This window comes from Myotis lucifugus, unplaced genomic scaffold, assembly GCF_000147115.1.
Source record: "Myotis lucifugus unplaced genomic scaffold, Myoluc2.0 scaffold_424, whole genome shotgun sequence".
Lineage (NCBI taxonomy): Eukaryota > Metazoa > Chordata > Mammalia > Chiroptera > Vespertilionidae > Myotis > Myotis lucifugus.
In genome coordinates, this window is record NW_005871472.1 from 95,470 (window position 1) to 109,388 (window position 13,919).

Sequence of the window (13,919 nt, forward strand, 5' to 3'; positions counted from 1 at the left end):
TTTTAGGTTCACAGCAAATTTGAGAGAAGATACAGAGATTTCCCCTAAGCACTTGGCCCCCACACCTCCATAGCCTCCCCAATAACAGTATCTCCTACCAGAGCGGTACCTTTGTTACAACCAATGAACCTGCATTGACATATCATCACCCAAACACCATCGTTTGCATTAGGAGTCCCTCTTGATGTTGTACATTTGATGAGTTTAGACAAATGTATGATGACAGGTATCCACCATGATAGTATCATGCAGCGTAGTTTCGCCGCCCTAAAGATTCCCTGCTCTGCCTATCTGTGAAGCTGCAGTACAAAAGGGTGCTGAATAAAAGATTTTCAAGTCAAAATATTCCATTCAGACAATATTCTGTGGAATAGAAATATGAGTAAGGAGAAAGGAGAGGGGAAATAAGCAAGTGTTTAAAATCAGGTTGTGTATTTTTGTTTATGTATTATTTTTTAATAGATGATTATAGGTATCAAATCACTTCAGTATTTTTCCATCCACTGGATGTTACAGCTTTACTTTGAAAGTTTTACAATAATCCAGCTTTAAAAATATATTCAGAGGTGGGCGAAAGTAGGTTTACAGTTGTGAGTATGTAAAGAGTTTATTCTTGTATTATTTATTAATTGTTGTATTATTTATTTGTGTTACAACTGTAAACCTACTTTTGCCAACCCCTGTATTTACAATAATCCTTGCGACCATTCAAAATCCCTTGTGAGAAAATGTGGATGTCTATTTAAAGTTTTTCAAAATTATTTTGAGTGTACACAGTCAAAAGAGTTTAAATATTAAGGAGAATATGCTGCAAGAGAAAACAGTCCAGCGCAAGGAGACAGAGTTCTGTGGGCCTATTTCCTCATTTGGGCAATAAGGAGATTGGATTGTAATTCTGCCGCTCCCTGTTTCATGAGTCACTAACTGGGTGGGTCAGGCCATTCGGAATGTAACATTTCTACCAATAATAACACCATTAGCAGCAATAATAAGACCCACTACAATTTTTAAAATATATCTTTATTGGTTTCTGAGAGGAAGAGAGAGGGAGAGAGAGATAGAAACATCAATGATGAGAGAGAATCATTGATCAATTGCCTCCTGCAGACCCCCCACTAGGGATTGAGCCCACAACCCAGGCATGCGCCCTGACCAGGAATCAAACCGTGACGCTCAACCACAGAGCCACCCCGGCCGGACTACCCCCTACAATTTTTTGAACATTTAATGTGCACTTACATGCATCATCTCTACAACCAAATCCCACCCCTCTCACACAGGGTAATTTGTGCTATTCATCCTTTCAAAAGTCACAGGTATCTACCCCTATGCCAGACCCTCGGGATAATGCCAGAGATGTGGCTTCTGCCCAAGGTAACTCTAAGACAGAAAAGGCAAATCCATAACCAACTATCTCTAATAAAGGACCAAAGAAAAGTACTAAATAAAAGTGCATGCAGCCATGCTGGCTAGAGCTCCAAGAGAGGAGCAATTATTTCTGACCAGAAGATTAAAGTACTAATGTTAGGCCTTTACAAAACAAAATGACACAGGGGAAAAATTCCCCAGATGGGAAGCTATGCGGGCAGAAACACAGAGGCAAGAAAACACAAGTCTCCTGGGAGAAAGGCATTTTGGGTGGAGCACAGAAGGTTCAGTGTGGCAAGAAAAAAAAAAAGAGCAAGTAAGCAGGGACCCATGGTGAAGACTCTTGTATGCCATGTTGGAGTTGAGAGGGGAGCTGACTGGGAAAAGGATATGAACAGGTGCATTTCAGAGAAAGCTCAAAAAGCCACTCTGTTCAGCATAGGAGTGTCCCAGCCTGGCCAGGGACCATGGTGTCTGTGTAGCTGATCCCAGCCTGGGACACAGTAAACTTTGTGTGTGTGTGTGTGTGTGTGTGTTTATGAAAACTTAGCTTAATTTTTAGTCTGAATTCCCATTCTTCCAAAAGGACAGAAATTTATCTCAGTCTTTTAGACTCCACCGCATAATTTTCCCCCAGCCCATTAAGATGATGGAGGTGGGCTTCTGGCCTTTGGTCATCAGCCATGCCAGTTGCCACCACTATTTCTCTTGTTTCTGACAGCCAGGACCCTGCTGGCCTGGAAGCACTCTTCCCCTCTGTGCCACATCTGAGAGCATGGGAATCAGGCTGCTCCTTCCTTGGAGTAAAGGAATCTCCCAGCTTCAGCTTGGCCTCTGGGGCTGTATTCCTCTTATTTCCCCCTTTGTCTTTTCTTTCTCCCAGCCTCAGGGCAACCTCTTCTTCGAGGGTGGGGTTTGAGAAGTCTCTCTCTTTCTCTTTCAGAAATTTTATCTATTCTTGGAGTCTTCCCTAATTATGGAATACCAAAGCAAGAAAGCCTCCTTTGATTTTTCTTATATGTCTATCATACCCCTTCCCTGGGGAACATAGACAACAAAAAAGGCAGCACCTTGAATGAAGGGGGGTAGGGGCAGTGAAGGGGTGAGCTGAGGGGAGAGTGGTGAACTACATGGACATGGGAATATTGTTAAACATCTCAAAAAACTATCCCATCACACATAACAGCGCAATAAATTTTTAATGTCATGTGCGTGAATGAGCATCCACATTTGCCAAGGAAAAAAGTGATTCCGTATTGGCTCTCAGCTGCAATACAGTGTGCACCTGAGAGCCATGATCAGCAGGAAAAAAAGTCATCTGGAGGATCATCTTCCACAGTAACTGGAGCCCACAGACCATCCTCCTTGGGTACAAACAAATCTTGAAACAGCTTTAACTCTACGTTCAGAAGCTATCCGTGCCAGCCAGGATTCCCAGAATTCCTGAAGCTAGATTGGAACGTGGAAGGCCCAACCTGTTCACTCTGAGGAATGTTTCTAGATTAAGACAAGGCAGCAGGTCCTGGGTCAGAAAAGTTCAGGCCAGTACACCGGCACCAGATGGGCGGCCGATCAGGCACTTTGGGGCCTAGCTGCCTGGCCTCGGTTTTGCACTCAGTCCTCTCGCCTCCTGTAACAGCTATTGTGGACTCCTCCTTGCCATGAGTTCATCACAGCAAAGCTTCCGTGGCTCTGCCTTCCCCCATAGCAGGGCCGGCAGAGGACTCTGGAATGTGTGTAGAACTAAACTTGAGGGCAAAGAGGAGGGCTCAGCTGAAGAAATGGCCGTGGAAACAGCAAGAAGGCTTACTAACAGTCCTCTGAAACCTCCAACCCCATAGCTATGTTATCACTATGCCCTTTGACAAAGACATGCAGAGCCCTCAGGGAATCCCGGTGAGTTCACATACCTTCCACTCCAAGGCCTGGAGGGGCCCGCACTAGGCCTGGAATTTTCTGGATCAGGTCCTGGATTCTAAGACTCTCCACTGGGCAAACGCACCAAATGCTTGCTGTGTGTAGAGACTGAGATGTAAGTGATACCACTCACTCATTAACCCACCCAACAAATATTTACTGGACACCACCAAGTCCCTGCTCTCACAAAGCTTACCTTCTAGTGGGCAAGACAGAGAACAAATGTAAACAATGGATTTCATTTCAGGCCTTGACACTAAGAAAACGAAGCACGGACAAGAGGTAGAAAGCGATGTAGGAAAAGAGTGCTAAGATAAGGTGGTCTGAAAAGTCCCCTCTGAAGAGGTAACAAGAGAGCACAGATGTGAAGGGTGAGAAGTAGCCTGGAAAAAGAACATTCCACATAGAGGGAACCGCAGAGACAGACTGAGCAGGCCCAAGCTCGGCACCTGCAAAGAAGGCCTGTATGGCTGGAGTGAAGGGAGCAAGAGCAGACGAGCTGACAGTTAGGCTGAGAGGTGGGAGCCATGGGAATTTACAGGGCCTGCAGCTCATGGAAACCCTGCAAATTTCATTCCAAGTGTAATGTAAAGTCACACTTGAGGAGTGACATAACTTAATGTACATTTTTAAAAGATCAGAAGGCAGCCATGTGGAGAACTGATTGGAAAAGGGAAGGATTTAAGCAGTAAGACCAGTCAGGAAAGCTATTGCTGTCCAAGTGGCTGATGGTGGCTTGGGTTTGGGTGACAGTAGTAGGTGGAGAAAAGTTGTTGGGATGCTGGATGTATTTTGAAGGAAGAACCCACAAGACTTGCTGATGGTTTGGACCTTGGGAGGATGAGGAAAACAGAGGAGTCAAGGATAACACCAAAGTTTTTGGGCTGAGCAACTGGGTGAAGAATGATGCCATCGACTGAGATGGTTGTACATAAGAATGGAGAAGGGAGGTGGTCTGGAATCAAACATTATATTTGAGGCGTATTGATTTTGCAATGGCAAGTAGGCAGCTAGATGTGTGATTCTGGAATTCTGGAGATAGTTTGAGACTAGAGACAGACTGGAAGCCACCTGTGTGGAAGTGGTGTTCAATCTCCAGGATTGGGTGAGATGAATAGGAAGAGAGTAGAGATGGAGGAGATTTGGGAATTGAACACTGGGACATGCCACCATGATGTGGTCAGGAAGAGAAGGAGTGGCTAAGAATGTACAAGGACAACCACAAGGGACTGGGAAGCCTGGGGAGGAAGTGCTTCAAGGAGTGCATCAAAAGCTGCTGGTAAACCCGCTGGTGTGGCTCCGTGGATTGAGCATCGTCCTACGCACCAAGAGGTCGCTGTTTCAATTCCTGGTCAGGGCACATGCCTGGGTTGCGGGCTCCATCCTCAGTAGGAGGCATGCAGGAGGCAGCCAATCGATGTTTCTCTCTCTCTATCCCTCTCCCTAAAATCAATAAAAACGTTTTTTAAGCTGCTGGTAAATTAAAAATAAAATGAGAACTGAGAATTAATCATTGGCTAAGAAGGTGGCGACTGTGTGAACCTCTCAGTGAAGTGCTCAGGTGCTTGCATCAAGTGGACTGAGGAGAAAATGAAAGCTGAAGGAGAAGAATCTGAGCGAATCCCAGCAGGAAGCTCTCAGCTGGCATTTTTAAAGAAACATCTTAAAGAACATAATACTCACTGAGGTAGGGGGAGTAGGAAACCAAAAAGCGGGGAGGAGGGTTTGAGACTTCCAGAGAATACAATAGAGGGAAATTATTGAAATCCTGAAGCCCAAATAGCAAGAAGAGAAATTGTATTAACTGAAGTTGGGTGAAAAGCCACAGAAAGGGGCCACCAGGAGAAGAAGTTGTAGTTGACGGAAGTAGCACTCAGAAACACAGCAAAGTAAGGAAGAAGCATGAAGAATAAACTGGGCTAAATTCAGTTGGAAGCCAGCACGTAAGGCAGCCCAGTGATAGAATCCAAAGAAGCCAGTTTCCCAGGGGAGGGATGGGAGGAGAATCCACCTGAGAATGGAGGGGAGCAAGAAAAATCCAGCACAGCCATAAGCTAGGGGAGGGAGAGCTCTCTCTCTCTTTCTCTCTCTTCCCCCGCCCCTTTCCTCTCTATGAAATCAATAAATATATATTTTTTAAAGTAGCTTTAATCTTTAACAATCATGGTGATTTAATGTAGGCTCAATGTGGAAAACAAGTCCCATTTTTCTGGCATCTCCCGAAAGTGTTTGTGGGAGCCTGTGGCGATGTGTGCTGTCACCACCTGGTGGCAGCATACCCCAATCAAGGGTTCCATTGTTTGGAAGGGGACTCCTTTCAAAAGTTTATGGGCAGAAAGAGAACCAGACCTTCAGTACCTCCTGCTGAAGTGCACAGCACCACATTGAAGGAGCCTTGCCAAAAAAAATCAAACCTGAATCCAATTAAGGTTCTGAACCCAACTACCATTTTACAGGAAATACAGGAAAGTTAAACAGCCTCATGAGGATATGAGCAGCAAAACCAGAGTATGGCAATCTCTACAGGACAAACCCCTCAGTTTCTTTCTTTTTACAAAAAAAAAAAAAAAAAAAGCAAGTGTGCATGTCCAGTGTCAAAAGACACAATTTGCAACACTTGCATAACACTGTATAGCCTAACTCAGCCGTGGGCAAACTACGGCCTGCAGCCGGATCCGGCCCGTTTGAAATGAATAAAACTAAAAAAAAAAAAAAAAAAAAAAGACCGTACCCTTTTATGTAATGATGTTTACTTTGAATTTATATTAGTTCACACAAACACTCCATCCATGCTTTTGTTCTGGCCCTCCAGTCCAGTTTAAGAACCCACTGTGGCCCTCGAGTCAAAAAGTTTGCCCACCCCTGGCCTAACTCCTAAGTTCCTAAGTAGATTGAGATCTTTTTATAGACACCTGGTCTTTCTTTGTGCCTTGAACCTGTGTACCAGGGTCAGGTGAATTCCAGGTGAGCTCTTGAATTCCATGCCTGATGGAACCTTAGCAACAATTTAAAAAATACCAAAAGACTTGAACACTCACTTCATAGAAGATATGTGAATAAGCACATGAAAAAGTTCTCAACATCTTTAGTCTTCAGGGAAATGCATATTAAAGCCATAATGAGATACAGTTTCACACCCACTGACAATACCAAAAGATAATGGCAAAGAGAGAGCAACTGGAACTTGTACAGTGCTGATGAGAGCATAAAATAGCATAACTACTTAGATAAAACGGTTAGCAGTTATTTAATAAAGTTAAACACTCACTTATCCAAAGTCCCAGCAATTACACCCCCAGGAAATAAAAACAAATGTCCACTAGTAATGTTCAAGAATGTTCATTGCTTTATTCATAATAGTTCAAAACTCCAAACAACTCCAGTGTCCATCAACAGGGAAATGGATAAACAAATTGTGCTATAGTAATATTGTTGAATATTACTCAGCAATAAGAAGGAATGAACAATTAATACACTCAAAAAACACACAGATGAATCTCAGAAACATGTGGAGTGAAAGAAGCATGACAGCCCTAGTTGGTTTGGCTCAGTGGAATAGAGATCAGCCTGCAGACTGAAGAGTCCAGGGTTTGATTCTGGTCAGGGCACATGCCCAGGTTTCGGACTCGATCCCCAGGAGGGGGCATGCAGGAGGCAGCCAATAATTCTCTTATCATTGATGTTTCTCTCTCTCCCTCTCCCTTTCTCTCTGAAATCAATACAAATATATTAAAAAAGAAAGAAGCATGACACAACATTTATATGATGTTCAAATAGAGACAAAACCATAGTGTAGTAATCAGAGCAGTTTTCTGGAGGTTGAGCGGGGGGGGGGGGGGGGGGAAGGGACACAAAGATTGACAAAGGGAAATGACAGAACTTTTTGGAGGGAACCAATATTCTAAGGGAGTCATTAGACTGGTAGTTTCCCAAGGTGAATAGAATTGTCAACATTCATAGAACTGTACACTTACGATCTATGCAATTTATTGTATTAAGTTATACTTTAAAAATTATGTAAGAAGAAGGCTGGGGGCTCTAAGAGCACACATCATTGATCTCTCTCTGCAGAAAGGCTTCTTGACCTTGGCTGAGGTGAGAATGGGCACAGGCTCTGAAGAGCATTCTGACCATATCTGGTGTCCCAGAGCTTTCTCCCAAAGTGGCAAAGTGCAGGAGAGTTTGGAAAACATCAAATAGTGATGTTCTTCAGCGTTGCAGTTCTGCTGGAGTGTGGGGAATATAAAGGGTAAATTGGGAAACAGAAATGCCAAGGAGACTCTTAGATGCCAGGCTGAAGGGCTTGATCCTTACCAAAGGCAATGGGATCTGCTGGAGGTTGTGAGCAGAGACTGCTTCTCAAATAAATGTCTTCTTGAGTGTTCCACTGATTCACCTTTGATTCCTTCTTAGTGCCTTTTAGAATTCAGAGGAATTCCCAAAACCTACTAGCTGAAGTTCCTCCTCCTAGATTCTACCAAACGCTTGATCTTAATCTTGTGATGATGAGCAGAAGCATGGAGGCTACCGTTTGCTTTGGATTCAAACTTGTTTCACATTTTCCAAATACCAGGGAGTTGCTTTCATGGAAATTTTCCAGAGAAGCTTACTTGCTGGCTTCATTTTCCTCATCTCCATTTCACTCCTCACACGCTGCAGTCTTATTTCCCATTCCAGTATTCTTAAACCACTCTCACATAGAACTCCAATTCTATTCATTAGGACTCTATATTAGTTTATCTACTGCTATGGAAAAAGTTACCCCAGACTTAGTTTCATTAAAACAATGACAATCATTTATTATCTTTCACATTTTTTGTTGTTGTTTGTTTGTTTGTTCGTTCATGGGTCAAGGTATCAGACAGGGCACTACCAGAATGGCATTTTCTGCTCCTTGATGTCTTGGATGGCAGCTGGAAGACTTGAAGACTGGAGCCTGGAATCATGTGAAGTTTCATTCAGCCATATCTAGTGATTGATTCTGGCTGTCAGCTGAGACCTTAGCTGGGATTGCTGGCTAGAGTACCTACATGTAGCCTCTCCAAGTGGCTTATGTTTCCTCACAATGTAGTGGTAGGTTACAAAGGCAAGGAGAGGGGGGGTGGGGGGGAGAGAGAAGGAGAGAGAGAGAGAGAGAGAGAGAGAGAGACTTTTTATACCTTAGCCCAGGGGTGGGCAAACTTTTTGACTGGAGGGCCACAATGGGTTCTTAAACTGGACCGGAGGGCCGGAACAAAAGCATGGATGGAGTGATTGTGTGAACTAATATAAATTCAAAGTAAACATCATTACATAAAAGGGTACGGTCTTTTTTTTTTTTTTTAGTTTTATTCATTTCAAACGGGCCTGATCCGGCCCGCGGGCCGTAGTTTGCCCATGGCTGCCTTAGCCTCAGATTTCACTTAGCTTCACCATAGCATACTCCACTGAGTAGGTCAGTCACAAGCCCCACCCAGACTCTAGGGTGGGAACATAGACTCCACCCCTCCACCCCTCAGTTGGAGGAGTATGGGTCACATCACAAAAGAGCATGTGCAATGGGATAGATAAATTGATCCAAAGGCATCTTTGAAAAGTACAATCTGCTACAGACTTTTGGTTTCATGTTACAAAAAACCCAAGACTAACTGGCATAAACAGAAAAGAAGTTTATTGACTCATACATGTGAAACCTCCAGGGGTAGGGCTGGCTTCACATAAGGCTTGAATAAATCTTAGACTATGTCACCAGATCCCAGTTTCTTTTTCTTCATCTGAGCTCAGCTTCTTCTGTATGGCTTGGGTCTCAGATTCTCCCCTCGCAGTAGCAAGATGCTGCCATAGCTTCGTCTACCTATATTCTCTTGCTCAATTACTTCTTTGCTATTTCACACAAATATCCTGGAAATGGAGTTTCGTTGGCTCTAATTGTCCTGACTTGGCTCTTATGCCCATTCCTGAGCAATTCTCTGTCATCAAGGAAATGTTCTCAGTTAATTGGCTTAGGCTTGAGTCACATATCTACCTTTGAAGCTGGTGCAAGGTCAGCATCACCATAAATCACGAGTCTTCTGCACAGATTAATTCAGCCCAACTCCGGGAGTTTTCACATATGTGAGCCAATAAATTTCCTCTTTGTTTAAACCAGTTAGTCTTGGGTTTTCTGTAATATGAAACCAAAAGAGTTTGTAGAAGATGGTATTTTCCAAAGATGCCTGTGGATCAATATATTTATCCCATTGCATCTGATCTTTTGCAAGTGATTGATACTCCTTTGTGCCATTCATCACACTGCCACTGCTTGCTATAAAGTGATTGGGAAAGTGGGTGAGGCAGGCAAGGGAGAAGGGGTTTGGGAATGGTATTAGGTTATCCAATCCACATCAGCCCCTCGGTATGGAAATGTGTTTGCTTCACCTCAACCACGTTGCTAAAAGTAAGAAGGGATGTCTTTCATAGCTAAATTAGAGCACAGTTATCATAAGAAGACTAAGGAGGTGCTAGAAGGCAAACATAAGCAGTAACCACCACGTCAATGTATTTTTCATTCTGCAAAAGTCTTTTCTTTCTGTGGAAATCTCAGAAGACACTCTAATGATCTCTTATCGGTAATTGCCAAATTCTGTAGAAATTTAACTTTTTGTGTTGGATCTCTCTTTTGCTTTTGATGCTATTGATTATTCCCTCCTTTCTACAACTCATTACTTCTTCATTAAAACTCTGTTTCAAAAACAAACAAACAAACTTTGTTTCCCCTGCTTCTATGACAGAGCTCTTTGGTTGTCTTTGAGCCTCTCTGGCCGTATGACTTGTGCATGCTTCTTCCTCACCCTGTCCCACACCCATGGACCTGACTGCAACCAGACACCTCTCTTATTCTGTCTGCTCCCTTTTCTTTGTCATGTTTATAATCTGACTGCTCAGTTCAGGCATTTTCATTTTTATTTCTATAGCTAGAGACACGAATATTCGTGCAAGAGTAGGCTTTCCTTCCCCCGGCTGCCGGCACCAGCTTCCCTCCAGACTTGGGACCTGGGTTTCCCTCCTCCGGCTGCCGGCAGCACCCGGGACCTGGGCTGCTTCCCTCGGGCCACCCGCAGGCACCCAGGACCCAGGCTGGCTTCCCTCCAGCCCCAGCTTTGTCAGGAAGGATGCCCAGAAGGACGTCCAGAAGATGTCTGGTCTAATTAGCATATTACCCTTTTTATTATTTTAGATAAGGAAACTTAAGGTTGTTAATCTTCTTGTAACTAGAGATGTAGCCTATTCCCATGCACTTGGTTGTGTAGTGCTCTCCCTTTGGTAACTATCTAAATAGAGTTTACTTTTCTTGAATTTATTTTATAATATGAACTAGAGGCCCAGTGCATGGAAGTCGTGCATGGGGGAGGGGGGAGGGGGCGTCCCCTCAGCCCGGTCTGCACCCTCTCCAATCCAGGACCCCTCAGGGGATGTCCGACCTGCGGGATTAGGCCTAGAGCAGCAGTCGGACATACTGCTCACAATCCAGGGCCACTGGCTCCTAAATGCTCACCTGCCTGCCTGCCTGATTGCCCCTGTTTTCCCCTGCTGTCCTGATTGCCCCGAACCGCCTCTGCCTCGGCCCCCACCACCGTGGCTTTTTCCGGAAGGCCATCTGGAAGACGTCCAGTCTAATTAGCATATTACCCTTTTATTAGTATAGATAATACATATTCTGCTTTCTTTTTGTTCGCACTTGCCTACTGTCTTTTCCTAAAGGCTGTTTAATGTTGCTGCTCATTCATTTGTTGCATACTCTTGACTTAAATACATACGCTTGACTTCCATCTAGCATACATATGGACCCTCTTTACTCATCATGTTTATTCATTTAAACCCCAGTGGCTGCAAACCCAGGTAAGCTTCTGGACTGCACAAGTCTGCTAAGCTTCTGCATCTCAGAAGCCAGGCTAGGGGTGACTGCTCCAAGCCTGAAATTTCCACTCATTTTTGCTGAGCTCATTATGAATGTTGGGGAGAGATGTATTGGGAACCAGAGTGGTGGAAAGAAGAAGGGCATTGTCTTGATTTTACCAGTTTACATACATTTGTGCCCCAAACTCTATATTTTTAATGTACTTTATACAGACCTCTATTATGGTTCTTAACCCACCCCAGTCTAAATTATATGAACTCTTTCCTGGGATATATGACAGTGAATGAATAATATCTGTAGTTCCTTAGGAATCATCCTGTAAATATTAATTAAGATAAGGATAAAAGAAGAGAACACACATGTAAGTATTTACAAATAATTCTGCCTGCTCTTTTTACCCTCTCACCAGGAGAATAACAGAAGCTGAGAGTATGCCAGACTGCTTTTATGGGGAAAGAATGGAAGCAATAAAGAGGGAGGAGGAAAATCGGTAGAGGTTGGAGATGGAAAGAGAGGCAAGCAATCAAATGTGCTGTCATCTGAAGAGTCGAACTCTGGAGACAGAGCTTGGTAAGGAGGATTTTTATGAAATAAGTGTTTTGTGACATAATTCTCAGTTTTCAAGGACATTCAGGAAAGATTTATACTGCTTTACAATGCTTTTTTAGAGTCTCATTTGTGTTTCTCTTGGATGCATCATTGACCTAATTTTGTCCTCAAAGTGACAAGATACAGGTCTCTCTGACCCCCCTAAGTTAAGTAATAATTTTAGTGCTGCTACTACTATCAATAGCAGCTACTGTTTATTGAGTGCCTATAATATGCCAGGTCCAGACTATTTTTGTAATCTCATTCATTGCATTTTAATTTTCGTTGTTGTTGTTGTTAATCCTCACTGGAGGATATTTTTCCATTGATTTTTAGAGAGAGTGGGAAAGAGAGGGAAAGACAGAGAGAAATATCAATGTGAGAGAAACACATCGATTAGTTGCCTCCTGTAGGACCCAGGCCAGGGAGGAGTCTGCATCCGAGGTACGTGCCCCTGACTGGAATTGAACCCGGGACACCTTGGTCCACAGGCTGACGCTGTGTCCACTGAGCCAAACCGGCTAGGGCTCATTCACTGCTTTTTAAATTTTTCTAACTGACTGCAAATAATTTCATATGATTGTTGATTCATAGACAATTGTATTTAAAATCTTTTCCTGAAAACATAAACACACTTTACTGTAGGAATCAGGCTCTAGTGAAGTGGGATGTAATTAACAGTGTCAAATTGATACTGACCATGGAGATCAAGTGACATAAGGGAGGAACAGAAACTGGTCAACTGGAGAGTCCATTCCCCGAGGAGGCAGATGCTACTTAGTCCCGGCCAATTTTTGCCCTGAGGAAATGTGGCCTCATTGTTACTGGACCGTCTGTAATTTTCCCCAGAGAAGTCAGAAATGCCTTTCCATATATTTCTAATTTTTAAATTTTGTGTCTTCTTTGAAAATTGTTAAATATAAGTCTTTAGGGTCACTAGCTGTGGCCTCACTTTATTAAAATAGGCCAAAGGAAAAAAGATAAAATTAATGTCATTTGGTCAGAAAAGCTTAAGTCACTTGGTTCTTGAGAGAGAGAAAGAGAGAAAGAGAGACCAGAATGAGCACAGGGTTTGTTGCAGAATTTTTGCAGAAACTTGCTTTCTTTATTAGTTTGCACACTTTGAGGTCTTTCTTTCTCTAACTCAGCTGCTGGATTTCCCTAAAGAAAGGTGAGTGCTGGATGGGAATGACACAGTGAAATCATAAAGAAAAGTGCTCAAATTTAAAAGATAGGCTGTGCTCCAGCCAAGCGAGGCACCCAGGTCTGTTCTGGGCTTCTCTAACATTCCCAGCTGTAGCAATTCCTGGGGCTGGTCTCTGCTGGGGGTCCAGAGGAGAAGTCCATTTCTTACAAGCCTTCCACCTGCATGGTACACTCTTGCTGAGTTCTGTTTCTAAGGCCAGAGAGAGGGTAGGGATGGAGGAAGAGAATGGGAGTCAGGGGAAGAAAGGAGGGTTCTGTATCCTCTGGTTCAAATAATGTCAGAGCAGGGAGGGACCTTAGATAACATTCTTGCCCATTTTGTTTTTAATCCTGCATTTCTATAAAATTAAGATATACTTGTGGTAACGGGTTGCTATAAATAGAAAGTAGACATTCCTTCCTCTCCTGACTTCATTTACAGATGGAGAAACATGCTCACAGAGGGAAGTGACTATGCAATGTCGTCTAGTTAGAATGCAGGGGGAGTTTTCATGGAGACAGACATCGGGATTGAGCAGGATTGTTTCCCATAGAAAGAAAAGAGGCTGGAATGTTGAGGAGAAGGTTTATTCAATGATCTTTTTATATCTGAGAAGAGACCAGGAAGAAAAACAAGAAGACTAGGGCGTCTTATATTGAGGGCTTCTTATGGTACTGTGCTCAGCATTTTATATGCTTTTTTACATAAGCCTTACCACCCCCTGGGAGGAAGGTATGATTATTCTAATATTAGAAATGAGGAAACGGGGGTGGGGTCAGAGGGCTAATTAACTTGCCCAATGTAACACTGCTAGAAAAGTGGAGTATCTAGAACCCAGGTCTCTCTGATCCTAAAGTTTCAATCCCGTATGTCCTGTGTAAATTAAAAACAGGTGCCTCTGCCCCGCTAGCATGGCTCAGTGATTGAGCATCAACCTACAGTTCAATTCCCAGTCAGGGCACATTCCCAGATTGCAGGCTCGAT